The 19,411-nt window shown below is 36.0% G+C and overlaps 1 long non-coding RNA gene across 8 annotated transcripts; it reads left to right on the forward strand.

Moving 5' to 3' along the window:
• The first annotated feature begins 330 nt into the window (after window positions 1-330).
• Window positions 331-3,697, forward strand: LOC113344452. 8 transcript variants are annotated; one of them, XR_003357826.1, is made up of 9 exons: window positions 331-697; window positions 1,008-1,722; window positions 1,889-2,020; window positions 2,210-2,280; window positions 2,458-2,516; window positions 2,661-2,705; window positions 2,822-2,903; window positions 3,083-3,184; window positions 3,281-3,697. It is a non-coding gene; the product is annotated as an uncharacterized LOC113344452 (long non-coding RNA). The 8 variants fall into 8 exon arrangements; XR_003357820.1 differs by having other exon boundaries at window positions 2,210-2,516; XR_003357821.1 differs by having other exon boundaries at window positions 1,008-1,056; window positions 1,457-1,722; window positions 1,889-2,516.
• The last annotated feature ends 15,714 nt before the right edge of the window (window positions 3,698-19,411 follow it).

Here is a 19,411-nt window from a genome sequence, read left to right on the forward strand (position 1 = left end):
CGGTTGTGAATTCGCAACTAAATTCGCAACTGCTCAAACATTAGCAACTGCAACAAGGAATTGCGAAATTATAACAGCTAACATCCGTTGCGAATGTTTGAGCCGTGTCGCAATTCGCAACAGCTGACCATACCACATATGCTTCCTGCTTGTGTGCAAGGTAACACTAGAATTCCACATGTGCGACAAGTTTGAGTGGATGGCAACACCATCTTCTGCGGTTGAGATTTGCTCTAAAATAGTTGGACGGTTTGATCAAATATTTCACCTCAACCCTATATTTATCCCAAAAGAGAAAACACTTCTCCTCTATTAGTCTCGTCTATCCCTCTCCTTCCCTCACCTTCATTCAATTTCAGTCTCTGCTTCAAAAAAAAAAAAATTATGACTCTCACTTCTGCTATTGTCAAAACACCACCACTATGAGTACACCAATTAAACAAAAACCATTTTCTCTAAAAAATTTCCGTGAAAACCATTTTTCTTCAATCTTTCTCTTGTAAACCTACCAACATTAAACCTTCGAGAGAAATCTTTCTCCTGATTATGTTGTTCTTCAATCCATCCTTGAAAACCCACCACTGTTTTCTCTTCAATATTCTCGTGCTTGATTTTATACAGGAAAAGTTAGGGTTTGCAATTGTTTTGGAGGATTCGTTATGAATATCATGTTGTTTGCAGTTTCTAATTTTTTTAGGTGAGTCCCCATGAAATCATGTTTAGTTATTCTCGGAATTTTATGATTTAGGTTTTGATTTGTATTAGATTCAGTGAAATTTGAGGATTGATTAGGCTGTTCAATTTATTTATTTTTGGGCATTTTTGATGAATCTGAGGATTGGTTTGCATTTTCTATGTGTTGATGTTGATTTGAGTTGTGTGTTTTGTTTTGGTTTTGAATTTTGAATATTGGGGTTCAATTTTGGGTTTGGAGTTTTGTTTTTTCTTTCGTGTGAAGTGTGTAAATTTCAAACCATGATGACTGAATCTTATTGTTTGAGTTTCAGGAAATGACTCCAGGTGTTTACTATTGCTGGTAAATAACGAGAAGAGAAGGTATAGTGTGTGAATTGCTTATAAATGGATGAACTTTGTTCAAATATGGATGGACAGTTATATTTTTTGGCTGGGGGCTATTTTCCCAAAGGGTTCACTACCATTTATTGTTGTTTATATTGGTTGTGCTTGCCATTTGCTTTTATTTGGTTCTTATATTATGTACACCATTCTCTATGTGTGTAGTTTGTGATCTGCAAGAAGGTAATATGACCCCATTTAAAAACTCTTGCTTTTCACCCCTCCGTGTATTGTTGGACTTGCAATCTTGTTTATTTCAATTTTAAAGGTTATGAAGAATTATCTGCCTCTAATGTTGCTTTGAGGTTCATGAATGACGATATAGTGGTAACTCATTTCGCATGTATATATAACCTATGTTAATTTGATTCAATCCAAGGATGTGATTTGGATATGGGTTTGTACAACTTCAAATTTGCAGCCACAAGTCAATGAGGGACCCGTGGTCTGCAGTGCTTACGATAGGAGATACGTGATTAGATAAGTGTTTTAAAAATTAATCTGATGTATCATAATTTGATTTTACATGATGAGTTATTACTTAATTTATATTGGTAACAGGGAGTATATCTACCTCTTGGGGATTTCAAGCTGGTATGAGATGCAAGCAGAAGCGAAACATAAAAAGCGAGCTCAATTTCTTAAGTCAGAATTCGAAAACTTGTATTGCTAAATCATTTCAGTTACTTGGGTTATTTAATATTCAGTTTATAACTATTGTTCATGAAAGTATATAATTCAGGTAGCTGCATAGCTAAAACTGTAGTTACATGTTGCAGATGATTGATAACGTGTTTTTGGAACTCGACAGGGAAGAAACAGGGTGATATCAATACGGCGGATGCAAAGAAAAGCTCAGAGATGTTTGCTGCCAAAGGTATCAAAGAAAGAGTGCTCATGGAGGCTGAAAAAAACAAAGCAAGAGTGGTAAAGGAGGTTGAAGGTATGTTTTTACAGAGAATATTTACCTGCCTTCTTTTTTTCTTGGGGTACAATTAGTGGTATTGGTTATCGCTTGCGCCAAAATCAAATCAAATCTCTCACGGGTAATCACAGAAATGTTAAGAAAATTGTATATTTATTTAGTAAATATATTTACAGTACACTAGCGATGACAATTATCAAAGTGCAGGTAACCTGGAACTGGAGACAACCAAAGGAACCATGAATATCATGCATGCAGTTTACCTGTATAGAGACGAAGTAACAGTTTTAGCAGTCAGCTTACCTTGTGGTTGTATATAATTAGAAGTTTCTGTTGTGAATCTTGTGATCCTTTCTAAGTTATCAGTATAATTGGATAAGAATCAAGCTTTTTATACCTTGATAATCACTGCTCCATTTGATACCTTGTGTGTTCTTTTGTTCTGCATATGAAAGTGGGAGATGCTCCAAGTTCTGCTATGAGGAAGCAGTGATGGATTGCTTATATGCAAAATGTGGGTGTTATTTTTTCGTTCTGTGTTTTTGAATGTTAGTCTGTGATCTTTATTGTCTCTGATTAGTTTGATATGCTTGATTTGACTCATTTGTTGTTTTATTCCTTTACTTTTGCTGACAAGGCATTGCTTGCATCATGGCAGAGCTGGAGAAGTTATGCCAGAACTGAAGAATCGAGTTGCTTTGAGGTTAGATGTTTATTTGAGAAGTTTCATTGTTGTCAAATCAACTAGCATGTTTTATTCTTAACTCTGGGGATTGTTCTTAAGCTAAACAGTGTAACACGTCATTTATCGTCTGATAGTTGTGCAAAGCATCCTTGATTTGAGAGACTGCCATGTACTCACTAAGGAGCTGATGATTCAATGGTTAATAGAGTTACCCAGGTATGAACCAATAACAGAACCTGTTGGTTCATGTTTATTGTTGACACATGGTTGTATCACGTCTCTACATCAATACTGTATGATTCGTTTTATTTAATACTTTTCCATTGTGTGTGAACCTTGCTTACAGAAAATAATGGTTGATCAATATTCACAGATTCATTATATTTGTGTTTTAGGAGAGCGTCAATCCTGGAGTAGAAGTCAGTACCTCCGATGTATGGGTGAAAGCTCATACACAAGAGGGTGGGGGAATTTTACCTAGTGCAGAACCATACTTTGTAAGTAAGCTTATTTTCCATTTATATCATTTCTGAAATTATACACACACTATTTATCGTGATTTATAAATCCAAAATTTTAAATTTTGGATTCAGAAGAAGCAAAAACTGATCAAAGAGTTGCAAGATGCGGGTACTCCCGCAGCAAACATAGATGCATTGATTGAAGCATTTGGAAAGGATTCTAGGGGACGGGTTCGTGCTGTTGGCCCAGTTTCTCGTACGCAAGTTGATAGTTCTGCCCCTGCGCGCGCTAAAGTGTATGATCTAAAGTCTAAAGATGTAGTTTTGAAGCATGAAGTGGATGAACCAGGTGGTAAGGTAGAGGTTCTGATCGGCCTGAGTTTAGAAACTGAACTTCATTGGGTATATTGATTGTATGTTATTGGACAGAATAAACTGTTCAAATGGAAGACTTTGTTGTTTAGTGCACATTCAATGTGTCTCTCAGTAGTATTTGTTTGGCTTGGATTTGACCTGAAAATGTTATAGGGAACTCTTGACTAAGTCAACGACAAGTTGACTTGACTTCTTTTCCAAGTTGCAAAATTTTAGTAACGGCCATAAACTGTAGCTAAATTTAAAACCAGAATAATAAATCCCGGTCCGGCTAAGTTTAGCCGTTCTAAGTTTTTTGTTATAATTTTCGCAACGGCTTAAGAGCTGTTATAAAATATATGCAACGCCAACTTTCGCAACGGCTTGCTTCTGTTGCAAGTCCATTTTGCAACGGCACGCTTCTGTTGCAAGTCGCTTTTGCAACGGCATGCAGCTGATGCTATTCCGGAAAATGGTGTAGTGGTGTAACAAGCTAATAAGTTCGATCTAACGGTTGAAATATATTAGCTTCAGTCTAATCAGGTTTTCATCTAACAGTCAATATTGAATGCTTTTTTACCAAGGTAGCATTGATTTAAAATCCTGATTTGAAGACTATATAAAGGAAAACTCTAGCAACTGGGAAACCTAATCCCCACACCTTCTGGGCGATACTAGTTGCGACTAGAGTCGATTCTCCTTTAACTTTAGGTTTTTCCAAAACCTTGTAGGTTAACGACTTAAAGACTTCATTGGGATTGTGAAGCCAGACCCAACTATTTTCTTTGTAGTTGCGTGTTCTGATCTTGTTGTTTTTTTTATCGTGATTGAGTACTATCTTCTCTAAGATTTGCTCGAGATTTAATCTCCGATAGGCGAGATAAAAAGTAGTCACAAACATCTTCGTCTCATCATTTGTGATTCCACAATATCTTGTTTCGCTACCATATGATTAAGATTATTGTGAGGTGATTGATATTTCTAGGCTGTTCTTCGGGATTATAAGTCTGGTATATCAATTGTTTCCTGTTCACCTTGATTTATCAAAATACGGAACAAAACTCATAGGTTTATCTGTGGGAAACAGATTGGTTTATCAAGTCTTCGACTTTGGGTCGTAACAACTCTTAGTTGTGGGTGAGATCAACTAAAGGAATCAAATGCGTAGAGTCCTGCTGGGATTCAGAGACGTAAGGAGCGCAACTGTACCTTGATCAGTGTGAGATTGGTTAGGGCTCAACTACATTCCACTCCGAAGTTAACTTGGAGTAGACTAGTGCCTGTAGCGGCTTAATACAGTGTTGTTCAAATCTGTACTAGGTCCCGGGGTTTTTCTGAATTTGCGGTTTCCCCGTTAACAAAACTTCTGGTGTCTGTGTTATTTCTTTTCCGCATTATATTTGTTTGTATAATTGAAATATCACAGGATGTGCATAAGTTCAATCAATTGTGAATCCAACCTTTGGTTGTTGATTAAATTGATTGACACTTGGATATTGGTTTTTGATATCGTCCAAGTTATTTCTTATATTCAATCGGCCTTGCAAATTCCTATTTGTTTGATTGCAGATTGAATTGAAAAATAGAGATATAACTCTTGGATATATTTCCATTGATTGAGTCTGACTGTCTAGTTGATTCTCTTGGAATTATATTGGAGTTTGTCCATACATATTGCTAAGTGAAATATTGGGTGTGGTTGTTAGACCCCCGCTTTTTCAATTGGTATCAGAGAAGGAAAACACGTTTAAGACCTTATAAGTCTGTGTTTGTAGTGATCTGATCGACTTTATAGACAGTTGTGCTATTTCTGATAAACACGCCACCAGAGACAAAGGTTTTGTTTCGTTAAAATCTATTAAAGATAAAGATTCTTCAATCTCACATATAGATGAACATTCTGTTCCTACGAAACAGACATGTAATGATAAGTGTTACCCTGATTACCTTCTAAACCAGTCTGACTTTGTTAAAGAAAGGGAAGCAGGCAAAGAGAGTGTGATTTTAAAAATTATTAGAATCCAGGCTGGTAAAATCAATCGGTGGAAACACAAATTTAATGCACTTATGGTAAATGATCGTGACTCTATATTGAAGGCTCTCCATGAAGAAAATGCCTTAGTCTGTTCTTCACGAACTTTACTAGAAGCTAAACTCAACGAGGATACTTTGGAAATTGAACGTCTTTTCAGTAAACTCTCTATTCAAGGATGTTCTGAAGATTCCACCATACCAATTGCTTCTAACCCAACTTAGACTTCGATCCAAGAAGCTAAATCACAATCCCTTCCTGTTGAAAAAGATGTGCATGTCTCCACATCACACGGAAGGAAGAAATCTCACAATGATTGTGTTAAGTCTGTTCACTCTAATCACTCAGGTGATCAGAAAGTGTGTCTTTTTTGTAATTCAAAAAGACATGCTGAACAGATGAGGAAACCTAGGTTGAATGACAATTCTATTGTTCAACTTCAACACACCTTAGACTTAATTCTCAAAGGTGTAACTGACATTCGTATGTCTAAACCAATTTTTTGTAGTACTCACCCTGTGAATCCTTCCAGGAAAATCAGTTCTACTTGTTCCTCGAATGTTCAAGATAGCAAAAGCCATCTTAACACAAATCGTCCAAGAAGAGTTCAAGGATCTTCTTCGGTTAAAATGGAGATGTTGTTATCCTTGATGTGAATAAAGTATCATAAGAAGGAAGCAAAAATGGAGATGTGAAAGACAACCTAAATTTGATAATTGAAGGATATAAAGAGCTCATAAACAGGCTACCCAATTCCTCTGATCAAAACTCTTCAGGTAAGAATCCATATTATGCGTCGAATTTCGATGATAGTAAGTTTTATGATAACTTTTCACATTAAGAAGCTTTTCCTCTCAAAACAAGGAAAAAAAGGTTTAACTGTGAACAACGTTCACTTGATGAGCGCAATGCTCATACTTGTGCTAATTAATCACAAGTTTGGAACCTCACTCAAAAAAAAAACTGGTTGAGTGAGATGTGATCAGGTATACTTGCTGTCAAAATGTTTTCTGATTGTCCAGCTATTCTCTTGTCGTTCTTAGCTGGATCATCATTCACGGACATTTTTTACACAAGTATCTGTATTTGTTTCTATCATTTTTCTTTCTTGAAGTTTTAATGAGTCACAAAATGCTTCAGTCATGCTCTAGATTTTTCTCTTATGAGAATATAAAATTTATTGAGCTGAGTTGTGTGAAAATATTCACTTAGCAAAAAGCAGAATATTGCTTTCCGAACTAGTTTCTTGTTTTGCATTGTTTTTCATCTATGGGTCAAGTTGTGTGCGTACGAGTACTCATGTTACTTGTCACAAATCAACTTTGGAAATCCTAAATTTTTTTGAGAAACCGTTTATATGTCCATCCTTTTGAGTTGAGTTATCTCACTCTAGGTTTTCTATTATCAAGAATGTCTTCTCCACCTTGTTCTTGGGATTTGCCAGAAGATTCTGTTGATAATGCTATATATTTCGGTTTCAATGTAAAGAAGAAAAGAACCTTTGTAGAAGTTGAGGACTCCTTTTGTCAATCTCCTGATAATTATTTAGACATTGAGGACGATGAAGAAATTTCTGCTGATGTGGTTAATGATTTTCTTAAATACTTTGAGGAAGCAAAACTGCGACTCGTTGATACCATGAAGGGTCTTGATGTGTTAAGAATTGAGTTGGAAAAGGTTAATTCAGACCTTGTTCTCACGAAGACACATGTTAAAGATCTTCTAAATGAGGATATCTTCTCTGAAGAAGCAGTGGATGCTGTCAGTCACAAGCTCAAAGGTATCAAGACTCATAGGGGTTCCGGAAGTGGTCTTTGATTTCCTTTCATGATCGGTTTTGTTGGTTAAGGAGTCTTTTGATCTTTGTTTGTTATTTTTCTTAATGTCTAGGAAACTTCTTATGAGAATTTATTCTTTTGTTTTAAGATGGATAACTAGGGTTTGGAATAGCAATTATTGTGAGTACACATAGCTATTTCCAACGATTTTCATCTTGCAATGTTTTTAGATTTATTTATTTAAATTCTATAGTTTATTTGGCAGATGATTTTGCAGTATTAATCTTTATGGTTTTATATGTTGCAACTTGTTATGGGATATGTGTGTTTGCTTACGTGAACCATGATTGTCCCATATTTTCTCAAAAGTCAAGTCTATCATATGTCTATATGCAAATATTGATAAAAGATAGAATGGAATTTTGACAACAAAAGTTAAGTCTATTATGTCATTATGCAAATATTGATGGAAGATAGGATGAAGTTTTGATTGGAAAGATTAAGTCTATGATATCATTATGCAAATATTGATGTAAAATAGAACGAATCTTTGAATATTCCGCAGTATTGATCTTTCCCTGATCCACTTCTATGTGAAAGTATTGTATGGCTCCTTAAGTTCTCATATGTTGACCATTTCCGATTAAATTAATCATGGGTTCCCTTGTGGTTAATTTAATTGAGTTTTCTGGATACAAATTCATGTTTCATGTGATTTGTTAATGTCCAAAGAAATCCTTCTTTTCTTGTAAAAGTAAGGTCGCTCTTGTTGTTCTTTCGGGAATGACATTTAATGGGGGAGAGTTCTTATTTGAAGTGCTTAATTGCCAAATCTTTGTGGGGGAGTGCGGTTGTGGAATATTTTAGGAGTTATCTTGTATCTTTATAAACTCCTTGATGAATGCATTTAGTTTCGACTATATGATTGCAGGTAAACAAAGTTGATATGTTCTCTTTTGGTCATGAAGTATCCCACTAATTTTCGTACCTTTGCCAATTTTATTGACAAAAAGGGGGAGAATTAATGTGTAGTTCACACTACAAATACATATGGTTTACGGATCATTATGTAACGGGGAGTGGTTTTCATGTGAGATGAAGTATTGACTAAAGGGGAGTGATACATATCACCATAGTATTGTTGTCAAAGTTTTGATACAATTGGACTTTAATGTTGTGTAATAATACTATGACACTGTATAACAATGATTGAGAGCTATTTTTTTCTCATTGTTATAGCTACGAATCTTCAACAACTATGATGATGAGATGAAAACATTCAGAATCACTGGAGAATTTGGAAGTGATGAAGATTTCGACTAATTTTGAAGAACCAAGGAATTCAAGCATTTGAATTGAGAGGTACAAAGTTTATTTATTTTGTATTCCATATGTATTGATAGTTTTGTCATTAAAATTAACAAAGAGGGAGATTGTTAAAGCACTGATCCTTCGAACTCGCAAGCATTGCTATCTCAAGCTTGTTGTCAAGTTTAATTGCCAAAACTATAAGTCTTGATTTCTATTCTACTTATAGCTAAATCTCGGATTAGGATAGAAAGTGTAGTTTAGTGATGTAATTTTTTAATGCTGTTGTAAAGTGGTAGTAAAAGTTCGTTCAACTCAGACTTGTAAAGACTCGATTTTAGACTTTATCTAATAAATATATAAAAAAGATGGTAACAGGATTACGAGAGACTGAGACTCAAGATTCCACCAATTCTTATATTCATGTGGTTCAACTATTAATTCTAGAGAATTATAGCTTATAAGATAACAAATATTGACTCTTTCTTTGCCAAAAATAGATTTTATAAAGTATTAGATGTAATCATAAGTATGATGCATCAAAAGTTCTTAGACTAAGCATACACTATCAGACAAAATCACAAATAATCAAGAAAAATCATAAATCAATTTAGAATAGTGCAAAAGTCATATAAGAATTAAATACAATTACCACATGCGTAAATAATGACTTCCTCCATTTTTCCAGTGTTGGGGTTTAGCTCCTCATGTTATTCACGTGCTTAAAATAGGTGTTCATAGCTCAAAAGGGTGAAAAACAAGAGAGAACTAATAAAGCAGCGGGTTTGTCGCTGATATAAACTCACTGTTACAGAGAATACTGTTATAGAGAAAAGCGTAACAGAAGTAATTGTTGGAAAATAGCTACAGTTTTGAAAGAAAAGGTGACGGTTCTGTCTTCTTCTTCCCCGACTGTGCTTTCTGCAACTCGCCTGCACTTCTCTGCTCCGGTTCTGTGGCTTCTTCCTTCATCCCAAGCTTGCCCCAAAGTCTCGATACCTCCTTTGGGACTTGAAAACACCTTTTTATATACCCACAATCCGGTTAAAACTCTCTAAAATCTTCGATTCTTTTCTTGCTCTTCACGGCCAAGTCACTGTGGGTTGTTCAAAGCTATCCCAAGATACAAAGGAATCGAATCAGAGAATATATCCTCCCTTTCTTTCACCGGAACTTCTAAATATACAACCGAAGAACAAAATAGAGACTCGAAATATTCTCTTCCCTGTTTCACAAAAACTCGAAAATACTTCCTTTTTAATTGAACCCGAAGTTATTACCATATCTGTTTAGTCTTTACACGTCGTTACCAATCCAAAGCATCAATCGGATCTGCCCAAAACTCTAACAAATTCAATCCAGGGAGGTTCGCTATTTTCTTTTACCTGAGCCGAGAAGATCATGGACACAGCTCTTTTCTTTTCTCTAATCCGAGCCCATTACCAAGCCTGTTTAGCTCTAATATACCAATATAGTCCAATCCAGCAAGATAATCCCGTTCAAACCTCACCAAACTCGATCCAGGGAAGTTCGCAGACGAGCATCCATTTTTCCCGCCAACTTTCCATTTTGAACGATAAAGATGAGGATGGCCCCTATCCAGCACTGGACTCCCTTTAGCAGTGAGGTGCCCCTTAGCAGTGAGGTGTCCCTTATCCAAATGAGGGGTGTCTTTAGTAGTTTTCTCCCAAAAGAGCAAAAACCACTTTTCGAGCCAATTTCGCCGCAAAATCTTATTTCTCAAAAAACACATACAAAGACATAAAACACCAAAATAAGCGCAAAATCGAGTACTAACATTACAGAGAATTGACACTAATATAGACACATAAATACATCTATTATGTAGCGCCCCCTAAGCTAGAAGCTGACAAAACAAGAGATTAACTATATAAAGAGGCATTAAGACTCTAAATCATTTACTTAAACATTCAATTAAGAAATCTGCTACAAAGCTTAACCCAAAAACTACCCCCGCCCAGAAATATATAAATAAGAATTCATCTCAAATGATACATATACAATTGTCATTTGGTTTGAAAATAGAATATACAACATAATAAACATAGCAGAAAACTCAACGCCACAAAGCTTCCACTGCGCAACCCTGATCTTCTCTAAAACTGAAAATGGGAATGGGTGAGCACATCATCCCTAAAAGGGGTGACCCGTAGGTGGAACATTTAACTTTAAAGAAATCATGAGCAAAATTCGGAAAACAATACACGTTTTCCCAAACATCAAAGTGACTAAGTCACTGGAATGCACAAATATGTATATGGACAAACTCCTTCGTCAAACAATGTATAATATTGATGCCACTTCCACACCGAATACTAATATTGATGCCAATTCCACGCCGAATAAACTTATAATAGGTATAAATGTGAAGGAGCGCATCCTATATACCACATGTGGAAATTCTCATTTCCCATAACAGTTCTTGATGACAACAAACATACAAGTCCTTTCCAAATCATGGAAAGATTCAAAGAATCAACACAACAATCATAATGCAAACTAACAATGCATGGAATGCACAAACGGAATGCATGAGTTTGTTAAATACAAATTTTTATAAAAGGAACAACAATGGTTTCAAAAAAGTAAAATGTATTCCCACCTCTTTTGATAACAAGCCTCGCCTACCTCGAAATCCACGATTCACTGGTTCATCCTTTGAATCGATCGTTGTTAATGACTAACTGTTAATCACACAAGAACTCTAAGAATCTAGCCAAAATGGTTCACACAAGAATCATACAAGTGTATCTAATGGTTCTAAGCCCATTTATGGTTCTACACCTTTCCATTCTCTATCTTTAGCATAAATAAGATGTACTAATTGAATTGGGTTGTATCTACAGTCCATCAGATAGGTCTTACGAATATCTACAATTTTGTAGAAGAAGTCAGAGGCTAACTCGGACCATAAGGGGTCCAAAATATCAAACTAATATTACATGTTACTAAGCCCAAGTATGATAAACCGGCCCATTAATCTAAAGCCTGGTCCAACAGTGTCAACTAACGGTCAATAATAGTCAAAGGGTTAATGAACAGTAAACGTCCAGTCAAGGTCAAGTCCTGGTCAAATGGTCAAGTCTAAATCGGTCAACTGAGTCAACCCAGGTCAAGACAGGTAACTCAGTGGGTCAACACGATTCAACTCAGTCAGATACTGAGTCAGACAAGAACTAATCTGAGTCAGAATGAATAAGCTCAGTCAGATAGGCCAAAGCTCTATTACAGACTTCATTCCAACCCTTCTCTAACAATATCAATATCTATCTCAAATCAGTCCTAACAATCAATCAATACAACAATACATAACCTTAACTTAAACTTCATAAATCATTTACAAACAATAACTTTGATTACCTGCAGTTGCAGTAGTTGCAAGCTTCCAAGCTTTCACAGGAATACAATCTACAATTCTACAATCACTAATAAACTAAGCTCAACCTCAGCTTCATCAATATTATGTCAGCAACATCTCGATTCCATGAAACAACACAATCTGCACCACTGTAACACACACAACTCCAAATCTCAACCACTGTTCTGTATCCAACAGTTACAAGCCTACACCACCAATTACAACCTGTAATCTCCATAACTGCAAAACTCATATACATCATCTACTCAAACACCCAAACCATAACAATTTCAGTCCACTCAAACCTAAACAACAACACCTTCCTTAACCCAATTCATACACAAATATCCATCAATAAAAGTTCCATTTCAGGTCCACCCCCATTCATCCCAAAACTTCAACAAGATCAATTCATTCTATAGTTATCTCAATTTCAATTTCAGTTTCAATATATCTTTATCAACATCCATAATTCATTTAAATGAAATCAAAAACTTTACTGATACTAAGAAGTAAATTACCTCAAAAGACTCTCTCCCCCAATTGCAATCAACCTCTTCTTTAGGTTGATTCAACTCATCTCATCACCATCTAACACCTAATCCACAGTTCTTCACGGCCAATTCTCAAAATCTTCACCCAAACAGAATCATAACCCTAACTATAAACTTTGATCGATCCTTCAACCTTAAACTCTAATCAGGTAAAACACATCTTTAATTCCCTCTTAATCATCATTAAAACGAATCCCAAATCCCTAATTTTTATCCACATGAACCCTAACTCAAACCCTAACTTCTTGATTCGATCATCAAACTATCTTACAGCTTCAACCAAACCAAAATTAAGAAAAAACCCATCTCTAATCACTTATTTAAACTATCAATTTCATCTTCTCATCCTCTTTTGCAATTATCATGAAACCCTAATTTCACAATCACTGTTCTAGATCTTCTATCACTGTCATTTCTCGATTCCTTATTAACTTCTCTATCAGAACACCACCACAATCTAATTCCTCATCTCTTAAGATTCCCCAGTAACTTCTAAACAAATACCCCATCTTCTGATTCACAACAACATCAAAATCTTCTTCTCCCAAGCTTAAACTAACTTCGACTCCATCAAAAACAATCAGTGCAACCCATCTGCTCTTTATACAATATCCTAATCACCGATTTGTTTCTCAAACCAACGCTCGACTGAAGAACTGAAAAGAGAAGAGACGAGAAGAAGGAAATAAGAAGAAAGAGAGACGAACAGGGTGTTAGTCCTCAAGGGAGTTGGGGGAGTTGGGTGTAGTTGTGTTTTTTCCCGTTAGTCGTGAGGGAGTTCGAAGGAGTCTCTTAAAATCCCCGTTAGTCGTGGGAGAGTTTAGAAGAGTCTCCCCAACTCCCTAGAAAACCCCGTTAGTCGTGGGGGAGTTTGAAAGAAACTCTTAAACTCCCTGTTAGTGGTAAAAATTAGAATGATAAGGAGTTTGTTTTTTCTTGGGAGTTCTAGGGAGTTTATAGTGTATTTTTGCCTCACTCCAAATCTCTCAAAAAAGTAGAGATTTTGGGAGAGTCTCTCAAACTCCCTACACTCGACACACCAAACTCTCTCAAACTCCCAATAATCTCTTACACTCCCTCAAAATCCCCAAGATTCAAAATACATTAAACTCCCTCCAACTTACTCGTGGACTAACCCCCTGGAAGAGGAAAATGAGTTTCTCTTCCGATTTGGTGTAGATAAGCCGGCCGCAAATACTAAAGGCACTCGAAAACTTAATACGGGCAGCCAAGGCAGCTAAACTTCAAGTTGACTATTTTTCCCTTCAACAAATCTGATGATTACTCCTTCATCTGGTATCCGATTGACACGTTCGAGTAGTCCATCTCGCTTAACTTTTCGAGACCTATCTAACGATACTAGTTTCGCATCTAGTTCGTTGTTAGATTAATTCCTATTAATTAACGTTCACGTTAAACTAATCGAGTTATTATCGGCTAATTCGTCACTTGACTCGAAAATAAAATCCTAACTCACTGTCGCAGGCATCGTCGATTGCATTTAGAGTATGCAATAAGCCTTTAAATCCCTAGGTGGTCCTAGTGGTCGAGTTATAGTCTCGGGAGGGTTTACAAGAGATATACCCACAAAACCTTTATACTCCAGACCCTAACTATCTACATAGAACCTTGGAAGGCACTAAAGAATCTCCTTGGCATGATTATTGACTACAAGAGGAAGTACCCTGATGCGAAATTCCAATTGTTGTACACGAGTTTCCACTCAAGCATACTAAAATTCATATATAAGTGACAGAGCTCTACTCAGATAGTCGCACTATGGACATCAATATTCGGAGTCAACAAATCACATAGATAGATTAAGAGATGGATATAGAAAAACATAGATGGTTTTGATGTTTACTAGAGGAACGGTGTTTCTCATATATGTCAGAAGGCCACTGCCAAAATGAACCTATCCTAATGGACTGAGATACTAGTCTGACTAATATCAACACAACTGGCATATACAAGGGAACTAGTTTTCGACAATCCTAACTCTAGATAAACTCAGCTGGCATATACAAGGGAACCAGCAGTTGATTTTATTGAACACTTTATTCCGTTTGGTCTGATGGTCTGGTCTCAATTTCTTTTTTTTTTCTTTTTTTTTTCATTTTACTTTTTTTTTTCACTTTTTTTTTCTTTTTCTTTTCACTTTTTTTTTGTATCTCAATCACTCTAATTCACCTTAGCAATGGTAACAACTTGATTCGTTAGCCCCACCTAATCACTTAGAGAAACATATTTTAAAAATAAAATAAAATAAAAACAGAAGTGAAAAGGACTCAACGAGATATGGCGAAACTACCATGTTATTTCTAACACCTGACCTCTGTGCTTTTATGAATAGACTCTTTAGATGTTTACATCTAATCAGATTGGTTCCTCAACTCCTACAACCAAGATGCTTCCATCCACTTAGATTGGTTAGTGCCATCCTTAATAAACATAAATTTCTAGGCTCTGGAGTTTAACAATGCAACTAAAAAGTTTCTCCCATACCCCCAAACTTAAATCTAACATTGTCCTCAATGTTCTAAAGATGAAATTAAAAGCATGAATAAGGAGAAACTTTTATTTAAAACAAAAGAGATAAGGAAAGATATTACCGTGTTACATGGATATTGGGATACCTCACAAGAAGTGCTAAGTTTAAAGTCTTCAGCCAGACTAAGAAAGGATTAGTCACCTTTTAGAATCATAAAGTAATAGCCGGAATAACTGCGGATCACCAAAACCAAATAGGGCTATCACAAGTTAAAGGAATCTGCAACATGCCAAGAAAATTAACAAATAAAGCACACCCTTATCTAGTTTCCTGTTTAAGACAAATACATCTAGTTGTGGTTCAGGTTCAGATTCTATAACTGGGTCTAGATAACATATTTTCATGGGTTGAATTTCCTCATAAATTAGATCCGAATGTTCAGGTTCTAGAGTCTGGAAAAACTCAAATAAAAACTTAGAAACACATAATAATAACCTAAATAATTGCGGATCCTTAAAGTCAATCAAATTTGACTTACAGCTGACCACAATTAGAGTGGTGGTCTTCCTTAAACAAATGTGTCGACCCTAATATCCTAAAGTAATTAGGGTTAGTCTCAAAACTTAATAACTGACACACTTATAACTCATATGTTCCCACAATTGAGAGAAAAGTTTTTGGTGGGAAAACAAAGTCAATTTTTGTATCGTAGCCTGGGTTAACCACATCAACCAGAGGATAGGTTTCTAACAACTGAGATTCACTCTGGACATCATGAGGTTCGGGAAAACGTGTATGAAGATAATCTTGTAAAATGGTTGAGGCATATATGTTAAGTCCCAAGTGAGGGACCTTTCTAAGAGTTAAAGCACATGGAGAATGATAATCACCCCCAAACTTAGTGTTTTCATTGTATCCAGGAAGACTAGTCACAACCTCCCTAATTTCAAGGTCGTCTGATTCCTGAAAATGGTCAATTGATTCTTCTAAGCCAGGTACATCCTCACTCATCTCTACGAGTTCATTTTCTTTTTTTAAGTCTATTGTTTCTAAATCGCTAGACTCAAAATATACCCGTTCCTCTAAACCATCTTTGGCTTCATAATCAAAAGAAAATACTACATCATCTAAGGAAGTGTTATCTTTAGTCAAATCTTCGTCCTTTTGAAAGGTGAATAATCATTAAAATTATTTGGATTTGAACTAGAAGTAAAATTATCATTATAAAGCTCAATTGGAGTAGCAAATTCCTGATCACTGTGCCTACATATTTCAAATTCTTCATCAACACTATCCTTATCATTATAATAACATGAAAATGGTTGAACCTCATTTAAATAAGTAGTGTTACCAATTCTAACCTCGTCATCTTGATTATGTAAATAACTATCCTCATTTTCAAGGGTATTATTGGAAACATTGTATTGGAAATTAAGATTATTTCGAGCAATTCTTTCTTGTGCCTCTAACTCAAGTCTACGTGTCGGCTCGGCTATCCTCTCAAGGGTCTCCTCTAAAGAAAGTTCTCTTAATGCTGGATCTAAATTTTCATTTAACCTCTTGAGGGTATCTTCTAAAGAAGGTTCACTACTTTCGTCCATAACTAAGTTATTTGTCTCAGCTGACCTATATGTCGACTCATGTAACTTACGTGTTGACTCAGGTATCCTACGTGTCTCCTCTAGTACATCAGAATTCTGCTTGTATGACCAGTGTGCATGCGGATAGTAATTGGGATCACAATAGTATGACCCATATCCTTCAAAAGGATGGCGTTCCCAACCACTATTCACAATATGGTCATAATAAGGATAATGTCCATGTTGCTCAGTCGGATATTCATTGTACTGGCTATTATAATACCAATTCGACATTTTTATGTGCACGTGCAAATGCAAATGATGGGTTGACTATTTTGGGTAGGTGATGTAGTTTTAAAAGTGGTAGTAAAGTTCGTTCAACTCGGACTCGATAAGATTGGGTTCTAGACTTAAAATATAGAAAACACTAAAAATAAAGAAAATATATATACAAAAGGTTTGTCACAATATCGAGAGAGACCGACTCAGGATTCCACCAAATTCCATTCATGTGACTCAAATAATAATTCCAATAAATTATAGTTCAAATATGGACTCTTGTTCTTTGCCAAAAATAGATTTTTGAAAAGAAATGACTATAAATCACAAGAATGATGTATCAAAAATACAAAGACCAAGCATACACCATCAAACGAAATCACACCCATTCAATAAAAATCATAAATCGATTAAAAATCAATGCAAATAGTCATAAAAGAATTATTAGAATTACCACATGCGTGAAATAGGGCTTCCTCCGTCATCCCAGTGTTAGGGTTTAGCTTCTCATATCAAAAACAGGCTCAAAAGAATAAATCATGGCTCAAAAGTTGTTTTTAGTGAAGAGATGATATGATTCAGTGAATATGCAACGACGTAATGGCGTTACAGAGTTCACGGTTAAATGAAGTGTGGCTAACTGAAGATAAATGTGGCTGTTCAGCTGTTACAGAGAGAATACTGAAGCAATGTTGCGAATTTGAGACGCTGTTCTTATTTGCAACGTTGTTCTTCAGCACCAGCAGCAGCAGCAGCGACAGGCTTCCTGTAATCTCTGATTCTCGCCTCCTGAGCTCTCCTCTCGACCCCAAACTCTCGAAACTCCTTCTAGGGGACCTAAGCATCCTATTGATACACAAAAGGGTCATTGAATCTTTCCCAAATCGCTTCGAAATCTCTTCCCTAATTCGTTTCACGCGTTTCTGAGCTCTCCCAATTATATCAAACTCTTCCTTAGATAGGATATGTATCTTTGGAACAAATTTCTTGCCTTTAATCTCTCTGAATGTCCAAAAACAAACTCGACAGGGACTTGTTTCCTTATTTGCTCTGTTTCCTTATTCCGGCAATTCAAGCCCAATTCGATCGGTCCAATTGCTTCTAATGAACTTGTTAAGTCATATCAAGTCCAGCCCAATAAATTTCCGGTGTTGAATCTCCCTGAAACAGCTCCAAAAATGGAGTCCAAAATCTGCAGACGCTGCACATAGTTTCCCGCCAATTCTTTTTGATTCAAATCGTGAAGAAGGTGGGTGTCCCCCTATCCTGTGTTGTTCTCCCTTTAGCAGATGCCTGGAAATGGGTCACCCCTTAGTAATTAGGTTACCCCTTATCCAAAGTGAGAGTCCGTATAGTAATTTTCTCCCACGAGCGCAAAAACCACTTTTTTAGCCAATTTCGCCGCAAAAGCTTATTTCTCCAAAAATACCTACAGGGACATAAAAAGCCATAATAAATATAAAATCGAGCACTAATAATATATACAATTGAGATTATATAAGACACAAAAATGTGCCTATCAAATACCCCCAAACTTATTATTTGCTAGTCCTCGAGCAAATTAAATAGAAAATAAAATAACTCACTATCGCAGGCATCGTCGATTGCATTTAGCGTATGCAATAAGCCTTTAAATCCCTAGGTGTCCCTAGTGGCCGAGTTATAGTCTCAGGAGGGCTTACTAGAGATATACCCACAAAACCTTTACTCCAGACCTTGGCTATCTACGCAGAACCTTGGAAGGCACTAAAGAATCTCCTTGGTTGGCATACTTATTGACTACAGGAAGAAGTACCCTGATGCGAAATTCCAATTGTTGTACACGAGTTTGCACTCAATCATACTAAAAATTCATATAAAGTGACAGAACTCTACTCAAATAGTTGCACTATGGACATCAATATCCGGAGTCAAAACTAATCACATGGATAGATCAAGAAGATGGATATAGAAAAACATAAATGGTTTTGATGTTTACTAAGTGAACGACGTTTCCCATATCTGTCTGAAGGCCTCCTCCAAAATGAACCTATCCTAATGGATTGAGATATTAGTCTGACTAATATCAACACACTGGCATATACAAGGGAACCAGTGGTCGATAACCTAACTCTAGGTCAACACAACTGGCATATACAAGGGTACCAGTGGTCGAATTTATTAAATTTATTCCTTTTGGTCAAATGGTCTGGTATCAATTTTTTTTTTTTCAACTTTTTGGTAACTACCATTTATTTTTTTTTCATCTTTTTTTTTTCTTTTCTTTTTCAACTTTTTTTTCTCTTTCATAATATCTCAATCACTCTAATTCACTCTAGCATTGGTAACAACTTGAATCGTGGGCCCCACCTATCACTTAGAGAATAATAGTTTAAAAACAAAACAAAATAAAAATAGAAGTGAAAAGGACTCAACAAGATATGGTGAAACTATCATGTTATTTCTAACACCTGAGCTTTGTGCTTTTATGAATAGACTCTTTAGATGTTTCCATCTAATCAGATTGGT

Source organism: Papaver somniferum, unplaced genomic scaffold, assembly GCF_003573695.1.
Source record: "Papaver somniferum cultivar HN1 unplaced genomic scaffold, ASM357369v1 unplaced-scaffold_76, whole genome shotgun sequence".
Classification (NCBI taxonomy): domain Eukaryota; kingdom Viridiplantae; phylum Streptophyta; class Magnoliopsida; order Ranunculales; family Papaveraceae; genus Papaver; species Papaver somniferum.